Below are 13,687 nucleotides of genomic sequence, written 5' to 3'. Positions count from 1 at the left end.
CAGCCACAATACTCAAGTGAGCTAGCAAAATCCCCACCAGGGCTGCACTTTTTGCCCTGGGCATGGGGCATAGGGGGTGGTGTGTGTGTGTGTTTGTGTGTGTGTGTGTGTGTGTGTGTGTGTGTGTGTGTGTGGTGTATGTGGACGGGGGCATAAGGAGCCTGGTGTAAATGCATCATCCTTTTTATCTAATTTCACTGGAAGCATGGTTTTTATGGCGTATCAACCTTGGCTACATCACGTCATAGAAAGCACAGTTCCCACCTTTAAGATGGCACTGGTGACTTTGCAGAAGTCTCACTCATGGTGGGTCGGGTGGTGGTGGTGAGCTCAGGAGTGGAAAACAGCTTGCCTTAGCTTTGCAGATCTCTCCTCGGCTCCTGGCCTCTTTAGAGGAAATGTTTAGATGCCCTCTTAGGGGTTTCTGGGTGGAGGTGCTGGATTGGAAACATCTCAACAAAAATGAGCTCCTTGGCGGGTGAGTGCCTTGCTCACAGTAGAAACTCCATAGTAGGGAATGAATGTGCCCTAAGAGATGGGCTGGTGAAGAGGTCACTGGGCTTGGGGTTAGGAGAGCTGGGTTCTAGTCCTGCTTTTCCAGGCAGCCTCTGCCCTGCTCTAAGCCTCACTGTCCTCTGAGTATGAGGGCCGGACTCTGTCTGTGAGGTCCCTTCTCAGAGACTTACAGGAGTTAAAGTCCCATGAGAAGAGCAGCTCCACAGGTCTGCACACTGATTCGACGAAGCACAACTAACTCCCTCCTCCCCCTTGCCAGGTTCCTTCCTTCTTCCCATGGAGAGAAAGTGGCCTGCTTCTCCTGTCAGGGACACCTGAGTGGTTCCTGACATTCTGTGGCTTCTAGAGCTGGCTCTGAGGAGTCACAGCCCTGAGGACCATCATGAGGCTGTTCAAAGTCGTTAGGGATGGATGGAGGAGTGAGGGGGACCAGAGGCTGCAGAGATCCATGCTGTGGGAGCTGGGAAGCAGACCACAAAGAAAAACTGGACTTTCCTTTCCCAGGCCAGAGCAGGCTGCTTCTTTATGGATATGATGCAACGTTGCTCACCCCACAAATTCTTATCCCATCCACCCTTCATGAGTGCCGTGATGCTGTAAACAGCTTGGTCTGGATGAACCCCCCTGAGAACTGATCTTATCTGTCGCCCTCTGTAGAAGTTTAAAAACACAGTTCCCAAATCCTTTGACCCTCCACTTCTTGAGAGGCGGGATCTGTCTCCCTTCCCCTTGAATCTGCCCTTGTGACCATTTGACGGAAGAATACAGTAGATGAGGCGCTGTGCCCATATCTGGGTCCAGGTCTTCAGAAACAGGCAGCTGCCACTTCCTGTCTCCCGGGATGCTCGTTCTTGGCAGCCAGCCACTGTGCTGAGCGGGAGCCAAAGCGGCCTGTGAGGAGGAGAGACCCACATGGGGAGGAAGCGAGGCTCTGGGCCCGTGGCCCTGGCTGAACACCCAGTGCCAAGGTGCCAGCCCCGTGAGTGAGCCGTCCTGGAAGCCCCCAGTCCAGCCAGCCCAGCAGACAGAACGTGGCAGAGGTGAGCTGCTCCCATCCGGCCCCGCCCAAATTGCAGGTACCTGAGCATGATAAATGCTTGTTGCTCGTATAGCCGCGAAGTCGTGGGGGGTGGTTTGTTAAGGGGCAACAGAACACTGGCGCCCCTGGTGCTGGGGAGCAAAAGCCCCTCAAGTCCTTCCGGACCAGTTGCTTCTATTTTTCTTAAAACAACTACCACCCCAACCATCCTGTGGACTCTCCTTCCCCTGGAAAAACTCAGCTCATCTTTCTGAACGAAGATGGTGATTTGCAGGAATTTTATTCCTAGAAGTCCACTCCCCCTCCCTTCTCATTTCACTCCTCCCTCACAAGCCCCACGCCCACTTCCTCTTATTTTTTCTCTTCCATCCTTCCAGCAGACACTTTCTCCTTAGCCTCGGGCTCCTGCAACCACCCCAAGGGACTTGACCGCATGCCTAGGTGGGGATCTCAGGTGTGTTCTGTGCATGCATGTGAGCGCATATGTGTAGGCAGGGGTCGGTGCACGTGTGTGTGCGTGTGTGTAGGTGTGTATGGAGGATAGTGTTACAAACACTGGAGGTGGGTAGCAGGTAGTACAGGAGCTGATGATTTTGACCGCTGTATTTGGTGGGTTCATTGGAAACCACCCGTTCTTTTTAAAGATACTTAAAAATTCAAATCAATCTTTTCTGGTTATCCCATTCTGCATTTTTCAAATTTTCTACAATGACATGGATTACTTTTGTAATGAAGGAAATAAATCTCACTTTTCCTTCCAATACTCAGAGTTGACCAGAATTTATATTCTGGTGAATTTCCTTGCAGCCTTTTGTCTGTACTCAAACATCTATTGAATATTTGAGATCGTGCCATGAATACAGTATGTGTCTTGACTTTTCACTGTGCTTTATATTTTAAGAGTCTCTCTCTCACTAAATATTTTCCCAAACCTATTTGTTTTTGCTCCAGTGTATTTTTCCATTTTTAAAAATTGAGGTATAGTTGATTTACAATATTATATGTTTCAGGTGTACAACATAACGATTCACAATTTTTAGTTTGTACTCCATTTATAGTTACTATAAAATATTGGCTATGTTCTCTGTGCTGTACAATATATCTCTGTAGCTTATTTATTTTATACATAGTAGTTTGTACCTCTTAATCCCCTACCCCTGTCTTGTCCCTCCCTCCTTCCTTCTCCCCACTGGTAACAACTAGTTTGTTCTCTATATCTGTGAGTTTGCTTCTTTTTTGTTATATGCACTGGTGTGTTGTGTTTTTTAGATTCCACATATACATGATATCATACAGTATTTGTCTTTCTTTGTCTGACTTATTTCACTAAACATAATACCTTCCAAGTCCATTCATGTTGTTGCAAATGACAAAATTTTATTCTTTTTTATGGCTGAATAGTATTCCATTGGTGTGTGTGTGTGTATGTGTGTGTGTGAGAGTGTGTATACACATACCACATCTTCTTTATCCATTCATCTGTTGATGGACACTTAGGTTGCTTCCATATCTTGACAATTGTAAATAATGCTGCTATAAACATTGGGGTGCACCAAACCTAATTTTTAATAGCTTGATAATGTTCTAGCATAAAAAATTTATTTTTTTTTATTTATTTACTTATTTAATTTGTTTAGCATTTACATGACATTTAGGTTATGTTTTTATATATATATATCACATCATATGTATACCACAACCTAAACGTAAAATAAATATGTGTGTCAGACATACATGTGTGTGTGTATACACACACATATCTCATACCCTTATACATAAATCTCTGAAGCTTTAAATCTTCAAATGTTTTCACTTTGATTCCTGGAAGTGAAGTTCCAGGTTAAACACTATGAACATTGGAGAGGCTCCTGGTATGCAGTACAAAGCAGTAGAAACTGTCCCTTCTGAAATCTCTGCTTGGCTTCAGGAACCATCTTCTGACTGTCTGGGCATCTCTTACTCTTTCATTCCCAGGAGATGACCAGGCAGGGATGGGGAACCCGAGGAAAGAAAAGACCAGGTGAAGATATGCGAGAAAATATGTAGCTGGCAGAAAGAATTCCTAAGCTTATTTTATGAATATTTGAATGGCTAGGGAGATAGCTTTTGTCTTCTTGCCCAACTTAATATAAGGAAGGCAGAGAAGGGAACTAACAGTAGTCACATGGGTAGATGCTTTCCATCCATTGCCTCATTTCATCCTTACAAGGACCCTGAGTTATTATTATTCCAATTTTATAGATGAGGAAACTGGGTTCTGGGAGGTTAGATAACCTGTCGGAGTCAGACAGCTGGTAAGGAGAGAGCCCGGAGGTGAACCCAGGGCTGTCCAGCTGCAGAGCCAGTGAAATGAGCTGCCATCTGGTTCCTCCATTTCCATAGCAAGATAGGGGGAGGGGATGGGCTTTGGCCTTCCCCTCCTCTCCCTTCCTCCCTGTTCCAATTCACTCTTTCTCCCTTTGAACAGAGGGGACTGAGATGAAGCCTTAAGGAGCCCTTTCCCAACTGTTACAAGATATAGGACACCATCCCCCAGAAGTGATCGAACCTCTTTCCCTGAAAAGCATCTGCATCCCAGTGAAAGTCTTCTATCCTCGACCCTGCCTAGATAACCTCTGGAGGCCCCTGCCGAGCAGAGGATTTCAGGGGTTGCTGGGAGCCCTCTGTGGCTGTTCTGACCTGCATTCTTCCAGCACATGTTGTCTAGGAGCAAAGAGGGGAGGGAGGGCGCAGCTGGCAGGGAAACCACGGGGAGTTGGGCAGATCAAGGAGTATTAATCATGTGGCCACTGGCTGCTAGGCCTGCCCTCAGGGTCCGTCACAGGGGAGGGGCCCAGAGGGTAGTTAAGGGCGCCTGAACCCTGTGTTTAAGCCCCAGCATGCGCAGGAGGAGTGCCCCTTAATCAGAGTTTTTGTCCAATCCCTCACTCTCCCAGCCACTAAATTGCATCTCTTACCCCTTCAGATTTCCTTTGCAAGATTTGTCCTCCAAGGAGCCATCCCAGATGGACCCCATGTGGCTCTGTTTAGATGCCTCATTCCATTTGGGTAGTTTCATCTGGAGGTGACATTCAAACTATTTAAAAACAGTAAGAATGAGTTTAGTCCTAGACCAGTCTTCACAGATAGCCAGCTCCGAAGGCAGGAGTCTGCGCTCCAAGGACCTCTGCTCAGGCAAGTGTTAACTCTTTAGTTGCTGGACTGGAGGGAGGTATGAAGGTGCCAGGAGAGAGAATGGGGTGGCCCAGGCACTAGTGGGGCTCAGGGTATTGGCTGTTTACCAAGTGGTACAGGATGTTTTCAATATTTTAAGAACTGATATGGCTGTACCCGTGTGTACAGGTATGGCTGGGCTCTGCTTAGACGGGAAACAATGACGCCCTGCCCATGGTTTCTTAGGGTCATTGCAAATGAGTCTTTCCTGACCCCTGTTCCCCACAGGTCCCTCTTCCTCTGCATCTCCACCCAGAGCCTAACAACGGTTTCTGGAGTCATGTCCCTGCAGCTGCCACATTCTAGCTCATCAGAGATGAGCATAACATGGACCAAAGCCTGTTCCCAGTTCCACAAATGAGGGGTCCTCCGCCTCAGTCTCCCCCATGGTATCTGCCCTCCTGGGTGCCCCCCTCACAGCAAGCACTCAGTCAAGGTGCTTGATAAAATATTTGGTTTGGGGTGGGTTCAATTTAGGTTAAATTCTCATTTGGGGATCTAAGTCAAGACCCGCAGTTCTCAAGAGGAATGTGGCTAACCAGCAGTCTCTCCCTTGCAGCAGATTCTACTGGTCCTCTCTTTCTAGGTGGCAGTACACTGACCCGAAATTCCAGAAGCTGGGCTTCTGCTCCTGGCTCCACCATCACCAGCTACATGGCCCTGAGTGAGAATTTCCTGTCTCTGGGCTTCATTTCCCTCCTCCTCAAAACAGATCTGGAAAAGCTGATCTGCAAGCCTGTTCAATCCACAAAAATATGATTCCGTGTTTCCCTTTCATTGCTACCTCGATGCAACATCCATTACAGTTAAGAAAGTAGTTTGGGGAAGAAGATGGTCTGTGTTCAATGCTGGTTCAGCCACTTAATACTATTAGCCTTGGGAAAATAGGAGGGTACTTGGGTGGGTTAAGTAATATTGTAAAGTTTTAGAACACTTGGTTCTTAGTAAACTTTCAATAAACATTGTCCATTTTTGCTGCCTCTGGTTAAGTGTAGGTTTCATCAAGGCTGAGTGTCACCTCTCCTTTATTAACTGATACCCAAAGCACCATATTCTAAGTCTAAATTGATTAACCCTGTGAGCAGGTTGCCACCAGGGTCTCTGTCCTGTATCAGAAGGAGCAGAACTGGGCTTCCCTGGTGGCGCAGTGGTTGGGAGTCCGCCTGCCGATGCGGGGGACACGGGTTCATGCCCCAGTCCGGGAAGATCCCACGTGCCGCGGAGCGGCTGGGTCCGTGAGCCATGGCCGCTGAGCCTGGTCGTCCAGAGCCTGTGCTTCGCAACGGGAGAGGCCACAACAGTGAGAGGCCCGCGTACCGCAAAAAAAAAAAAAAAAAAACGGAGCAGAACTAACATCCACTGAGGTTTTTACTCTGGGCCAGACCCTGTACCAGACACTGAACATACACTTTCTCATTTCATCTTCACAAGAGTGGCAAGGGCTAAGTAGTATTCTCCCCTCATTTTACTCCTGAGGAAATGGAGGCTCAAAAAGATAAGAGCCGCAGCAGTAATGGCAATTACAGATTCAGATCCAATTCTGGGGGTGCTTCAAGCCCATGCCAGGGGGAAACAGAAGGAGTTCCTCTGGAAAGACAACTCCATGTCAGTCCAAGCTCTTCTGGGTAGAAAGCTGACACCTGCATGTAGAGAAGGAAGCTATCCTCTTGGGGGTGGGGGGTGAGCATTTCCCCTAAAGCCATCTCTCTCTTCCTTCAAGCCAGGCTTAAAGATCCAAACCACAAAGGAAGATGAAAGACTCTGGCTGATGAAGTCCTCCACCCCGAGAAGAGGAAGAAAAAAAAAAGAGAGCGAGAAAGAAAGGAAAGAAAGAAAAGAACAGAGGGAGGGGGAAGGAATGATCCTTGACAAATATTTTCTGTTAATAAATTCCATTTTGCCTCTCAAATGTTTGCCAACTATCTAAGCAGGAAAAATTTTTCACATACCAGGGCAAACCGTCGCCAAAACGCCTCTCCAGTTGGCCTGCCCGCAGCCCCTGTTTCCATAACCTCCCAGGAGGCAGCCTCTCATGGACTCTGTGGTCTTCCTCCAGGAAGACCTGCCTTTTCCATGAAGGAGGTTTGCGGGTATTTAGATGTTTGCTCTTCCTAGCTTGGGGAGAAGGTAGCTGGGGAGCCCAGCAGGTCTTCCTGTGTCCCCAGATCTCCTCTCCTCTCCTCTCTCCCTTTCTCTTCTCTCCTCCTCTGTCTTCTGCCCTCCTCTCCTCCCATCTCCTCCCTTCCTTGCCCTTCCTCTTTCTCTTTCTCTCTCTCTCTGAACCAGAGTGTGGAAGACTTCCGCCTCACTACCCTCCTGCTTCCCTCCCAGGCTCATCCCCGTCTCTGCGGTCAGGACCACGTCTCTCCTGCCCGCTCTCCCCCCTCGTCCTTCTTATTCTCCTTCCTCCTCCCAAACTTGGCTTTATTGGATTGGGAGGGAGGAAGTTCTCAAACCCTTAGTGTCATCTTCTGACACCTTCAACGCTCTGCCTTCACGCATTCATAAGATTCAACAAGTTTTACTGTGGGTCTGCTGGTGGCTTCCATGTTTGAAAAATGTATCAGGCCTTAACACTGGGTTTGGAGAAAGTTCTAGCTAGCAGCAAGGACTTGTTCATTTTGTTTTATTGAATTTGCTTAGGGATGAGCTTTCTTGAAGATCCTATGGGTAGATTTGTGCCAAAACATACCACTCAGGGACTCCTGAAACCATCTGGGGAATATCTGGATGAAAACAAAAGGCATTTGTCAACGTCATTCTGTCAAGCTGGAGAGCAAATGTGGATCTAGTTAAAACTAAAATGAGGCCAGAGGGTTGATTATCTTTTCCCCTGATGGACCATCTTTCTATCTCCAGCTCAGCTCTTCCCTTCCTGGAATAGTGAGTCTGGCATCCACAATATTGTTCTCACTCGGGCCAACTAGGAGAGCAGCATCTAACACAGCTCCTTGTCTCAGAAGGAAATATGTTCACTCTCCTATGGCCTGACCTTGGTGTTGAGTTTCTCTTATTTTTCCCTCTGGTGTACTTTGGAGACTTTTTAGGGAGCCTGATGATTTCTTATTTCATTAGGTCATAAAAATCAGGGTCTTTGGGTAAGCAGGACCTCTCTGGGGTCACCGTACCCAAGGACTAGCCTCTATTTAAAATAACTCTTCTGGACTTCCTTTGCTGTCCAGTGGTTAAGACTCTGTGCTTCCAGTGCAGGGGGTGTGGGTTCAATCCCTGGTCAGGGAACTAAGATCCCACATGCCATGCAGCGCAGCCAAAAAAATAAAATATACTCTTCCTTCCTCTCTCCCTTCCTTTAGCAACTATTTATTGATGCTATGTTCTAAGATGCAATGATAAATAAGACAGACAGGTTTTTGCCTTGCTTGAATTTATTGTCTGGTGGAAGAGATAATGCAAGATATCAAATGGGTCAGTCAGTGTAGTGTAGCAAGTATAGTAAGACCCATCTTTAAGCTTTCTGATACCATGTTTTGTACCTTGTGATTAAAAGCTTCATTTTAGCATCTACTCTTTGACCCTGCAATTCTACTTCTAGGATTTATTCTTATTAATGTGTGAGGTACCATTTGTAGATGATTATTTGTTATAGAAATGTTTATAATAGCAAATGATTGGAATTATCTCCAAAGTCCACCAGTAGGGTGTTAGTTAAATACACTATGGTATATTCATAGAATGGAATTCTATCCAGCAGTAAAACAAAAACAAACAATCCCCCCCAACCAAACAAAACAAACAAATACTACAACAAAAAAAAGCAACAACGAGAAAGCTCTTTTTTGTACAGATACAAAATAATCTCCAAGAGACACTGTTAAGAGAAAATGCAAGGTAAAGAACAAGGAGTTTAGTGAGTTACCATTTTTGTAAAGAAAAGGGAAAAAGAGTATGAATACATATATGTGTGTGTATTTGGTTGTGTATGTACAGAACATCTCTGCAAGGCTACAAGAGAGGGGAGCTATTTGGCTGTGGGATAGGAGTTGAAAGGAGACTGTTCACTGTATCCCTGTTTGTACTTTCAGACTTTAAAATCTGTGGATATAGTACTTCTCCTAATATTTAAATTTTACTTTTAAAAAATAAGAACAATAAGAGGAGGTGGGCAAACAGAAGCGTGGATGCCCTTTTTAAGGCAGGCAGCTGCCATGCAGATTTATGCATTATTGGTATGAGGAGATGCAGATTTAATATTGACAGATCTTCCCTTTTTTTTATTGCTCTGCACTTTTTTAGTAAACCATATCTCAGTACATAGAGATAGATCTGCCTCATTGTTTTTTTTTTTGTTTTTTTTTTTTTTTTGCGGTACGCGGGCCTCTCACTGCTGTGGCCTCTCCCGTTGCGGAGCACAGGCTCCGGACGCGCAGGCTCAGCGGCCATGGCTCACGGGCCCAGCCGCTCCGCGGCATGTGGGATCCTCCCGGACCGGGGCACAAACCTGTGTCCCCCGCATCGGCAGGCGGACTCTCAACCACTGCATCACCAGGGAAGCCCATGCCTCATTGTTTTTTAATGGCTTCAAAGTATTTTATAATGCCGTTCTCACCAATAATCATACCTGATGACTCTTAACAGTAAAACTGATTACGTCATTTGGTTAGATTAATGGTGTGGTGGTAGACATGTTGTTTTTCCAGCAGGAGCACTATTTGCATGATTAGTATCCCTAAATCCTTCAGCCTCAGAGAAGATTTTGTAACTTCCCCTTGGTGGCTAGTCGCAGGTAGAACAAACGGCTCGTCTTGCTTCTGTCTCGTCTGAATGTCTTCTGTAAGCATTGTAAGATGTTTACATCTTGTAAACATTGTAAGAATGTTTATAAAATATGATTTGGCAAAGTTTCCTGGATAATGCACTGGACAAAATGGTTAGTCCTGGTTCTACCTGATGGCATGGTGTTAGAAAAGTCATAGTTTCCCAGTATCGTACTTTTTCTTTTCACATAGTGGTGTCCAGATCTGCTCTTAACCCTCTCACAGGACTGTCCCAAGTCTCATGGAGACCACACAGGTGAGAGCCATTTGGGTATCTAGAGAAAGATGCTACAGGAATCCAGGAGATTATTTTCATAATTAGGAATGCCACGGGAGCCCATTTGAGCCTACGTTCTCTGTACGGGTCCACACGTGAGCACCGCAGCAACCCTATCAGGTAGGTATTACTATCTCCACTTTAGATGGGAAAACTGAGCTCAGAGACATTTTTTAAACTTGCCTAAAAGCTTTCTAGATCTTCCAATTTTTAAGAGAAGCTGAAAATAATAATTAAGTTTGAGGAAACTTCCACCAATTAAAAAATGTTGGTTCAGAAAATAAAAACGGGCTAAATGAGGCAGGTCTATGAACTGTGTCCGGTCTGAGCCCACCATCGTGGGGTCCTGTAGTAGGGACTCCAGGATCCCTTAAGAAGCTACTGTCTTTATTCGGAGAGAGGTAATGAAGGCTGCCCGGGGCAGGGGCAGCGGGCTGGCAGGGCCAAGACAGATGGAGTAGAACCTATGTGCAGGGGGGCGGGGGGAGGGAGAAATAACAGGACCTGATGACACTTGGATGTGGGGGATAAGAGAGAAAGAGAGGTGCAGAAAGCAGGATTTTCAAGCTTGAGTGGTTTGTAAGATGGAGTGATTTATAGGCAAAATGGAATGAGAATGGCTCTGAAACCAGGAAGAGCTGGGTTCACACCCCTTCTCCACCATTTGGGGTAAAATTTGGGTTTTCTTATCATTCAGTATGGATACCTTAGAGGTAGGTGCCAAGCAACATAACGTATGTGAAGTGTTTATGGTGCTCAAAGTATTAGTCGCAACAAGCATTTGCCTTCATTTTCTCTACTTCCACTTCTCTTACAGTCTGTGTGGTCCTGGTGGAGCTGACTCCACCCCGAAGAGGGTGTAACAGGAAGCTCAGGTCTGGCCAATGGGTGAACTACATTTTCCTGACAATGGTAATAGGTTCACGGTGTTCATGTGACCAAATCCAGACCAATTAGAGCCAGTGAGAACCAGTCCGGGCACTTCCATTGGAATTGGACTAGAGGTGGGGGGGTTGTGGTTCCCGGACGGCTTGGCCACCTTGCCAGCCCGAGGGAAGATGGAGCCAACCAGAGTTAGCAGACCTGAGAGATGAGGAGAGAGAAACTGGGGCCTGGGGAAACAATTAATGTCTCTACATCATGCCTCAGCTCCATGTCGGAGTTTTCAGCTCACATCTTAGCCAGTACCTTCCCTTTTGTCTTAAATGAATACATATGAACAGACAAATAAACACAGTGTCCGTGGACAGAGGACAGGAAACTGCTAGGTAGACCCCTTGATGTTTGGTGTCCCAGTGACTTGGGACCCACCACCCTCCTTAATCCCCTGGAGATTTTGTGGGGATGGGGGGAGGGAAATTGATAACCACTGAGAATTCTCCATTCCTGCCAACAGCCCAGTAACAGCATCGCAAGAGGCTTCCTGATTAGTGAAAACTGAGACATACAGTCAAGTGTGAGTCAGAGGTGACAGAAGGGAGCCTTGTGAGGGAGTTGGGAGTGTTCTTGCTGTTTCTAGATTCCTGTGCAGGGATGCTCTGTGGGGAGGCCTGGGATTCTATGGCCCTGAAGCATGCAGGTCACCTCCAGAGCTTCAGTGCCTCTTGTCACGTAGGCCCTGTGAGCACTAAAACAGCACCACCCAGGATGTGACTCCCTCAGAGAGACATCAAATGGTGAAAGTTGTTCAGGCAGGAGAAGGTGAGGCCTGAAATGTCCCCTGAATGATGAGCTGGCAAAGGGTGTGTTAAGTGTGTGTGAACGTCTGTCTTCCATCTGAACAGTCAGGGTGTGGTCCAAGTTCGGTTTATCTCAGTAACTTGCAGAGGAACCCAGACAGTGACAGTGCCTGGCACATAGAAAGAGCTAGAACAGAACTTTTCACACAAAAACAAACTGGGAGACTTCAGCGAACTCCTTCTCCTCTTCCCAGAAGAGCAAGCCTAAGCAAGCTGGCTAAACTCAGGAGTGAGTTTTTGGGGCAAACCCTGGTGTAAGGAAAGGTGTGTGGATTGAGGTCCCTCAGAGAGACATCAGTGCGCTGGGAGTGTTGACAGGGAAAAGGGTTAGTTCCCCTGACAGACACAGGGCCTCCTTGCCAGCCTTCACTAGAACTGCAGACATAAGGGAGCAAGCCTGCAAATCAAAGGGTCATGTCTGGAGGAGGAAGATGGTGGGAGCTTACCGGCATCTCAGCCCAGTGTCCCTACCTTCCAGCACCAGCAAGCATGAATGTTTTGTCTGGAGGCTGCTGAGCCCTTTACATCATTGTCTGGGCTACAACACTTCTGAATGATTCCCACATCACAGCCTTTAAAAGGTCTGCCCTCACTCCCCTGCCAGTGAGGTACCTGGACAGCAATCCTTGTGTCACAGTGAGATTCAGTCGGGTGGAAGGAATGAGTGGCTGTCCCATACCTCTGACCTGCTTTTGGCCAAAAAAAAAAAAAAAAGGGAAATCCCATCTTCCTCTAAAAGAATGGAAGAAAAATTGCTGCTGGGATGGCAGGGGTGGAAGATTTAAAGCCTTCCTGGGAGAAGTAACACGTGGGCTCTAGCTGTCAAATTATCATTGATTAACAGGTGGCTCTTGAGCAATTCAAATCAACTTACCCATCCATTCCACAAACACTGAGTGATGGCCACATGTCAGGTACCATGGTTTGCACTGGGAACATAAAGCTGACTGAGGAATATTTCCTACCTGTACAGATTATATGGGAAGAAAGACCAGCCATCACAACAATTAATTATACCACAGGGTGGTGCTTGGTGTGCCGGGAGGAACCCAGGTGCAATGGAGCCTAACAGAGGGCCATCTTCTGTGGGCTTGCTTTCTCATCTGTGCACTAAATGTGTGGTCCCAGATCATAAAAGGAAGGTAAAGGGGCTTTGATGTTCTTGTCATGGTCATGTCTTGAGAAGGAATGTAGACCCAGGTCAGCCTCCAAAGCAAATGCTGAACAGTGGTTCTCAAACTCCAGTGATCATTAGAATGAGAACCTGATGGAGAGATTATTTTTAGAAGGCATATTCCTGGGCCCAACCCTAGGAATTCTGACTCAATAGGTTTATGGTAGGGTCTCAAAATCTGCATTTTTAAGAAGTATCTTGGATTTATTCTGATGCAGATGGTCCATGGCTCAAGCCTTGGAAAAGCCTGTCTCCAAAGTCCCTGATGACCCTGATGGACTAAAATTTCCCCAAATCCAAGTCATTTACATTGAGTGAGCATAAGTACGCATGACAGAGCTTGGATTTTAGCTTCTCCCCCAAGATACAGGCTTCAACTTTATGAGACTAGCTGGTAGAAATCGCCAGGCTGCCTGTCTGTTTGACAGAAATCACGTCAATTCACGCAGTTACTCTTCACTTAGTTTGGGGAAAAACAGTGTGAAAATGCAATATGAAGTCAAAATAGTTTCCCAATACAAAAACACCTACATATCCTAAATAAGAAAGCAGGGTAGAGTAGTGACGAAGAACACAGGCTCTGAAGCCAGGTTGCTTAAGTTTCGATCTGAGCTTCTTCACTTACTAGCCATAAGACCTTGGGCAAGTTACTCTGCTTCTCTATGCCTCGATTTTCTTATACGAAAATGAGACTGATAATAACAGTACCTACCTCAAGAGGTATTACTGGAGTTAAATAAGCTAATATGTGTAAGAACTTAGCATGGTGTGTGGTGCTTACATACAAGAAATACTACCTGTTATTAACAAGGCTGAGTGTACAGAAAGCCTCCAGAAGCCAGATACCAAGAGGGAACTGAAAGTTAGAAAAGTAAGCACGTGGGCTGTCCTTTGCAGTTACCAGGGGGTGGAGGAGTGGTGCTGGTGTGAGAGCTGGTTTTATTTACACAGAGG

General features: G+C 46.3%; 1 long non-coding RNA gene across 2 annotated transcripts; it reads left to right on the top strand.

The window, feature by feature from the left end:
* The first annotated feature begins 4,445 nt into the window (after positions 1-4,445).
* LOC309809950 lies at positions 4,446-6,664 on the top strand. Of its 2 annotated transcripts, none has more exons than XR_014294926.1 (3): positions 4,446-4,729; positions 5,355-5,573; positions 6,489-6,664. It is a non-coding gene; the product is annotated as an uncharacterized lncRNA (long non-coding RNA). The 2 variants fall into 2 exon arrangements; XR_014294927.1 differs by having other exon boundaries at positions 4,447-4,729; positions 6,493-6,664.
* Positions 6,665-13,687: the final 7,023 nt, after the last annotated feature.

This window comes from Mesoplodon mirus (assembly GCF_964341445.2).
Source record: "Mesoplodon mirus genome assembly, chromosome: 8".
Lineage (NCBI taxonomy): Eukaryota > Metazoa > Chordata > Mammalia > Artiodactyla > Ziphiidae > Mesoplodon > Mesoplodon mirus.
Note: the sequence above shows the minus strand (reverse complement) of the source record. Positions and strands in the feature narration are given on the sequence as shown.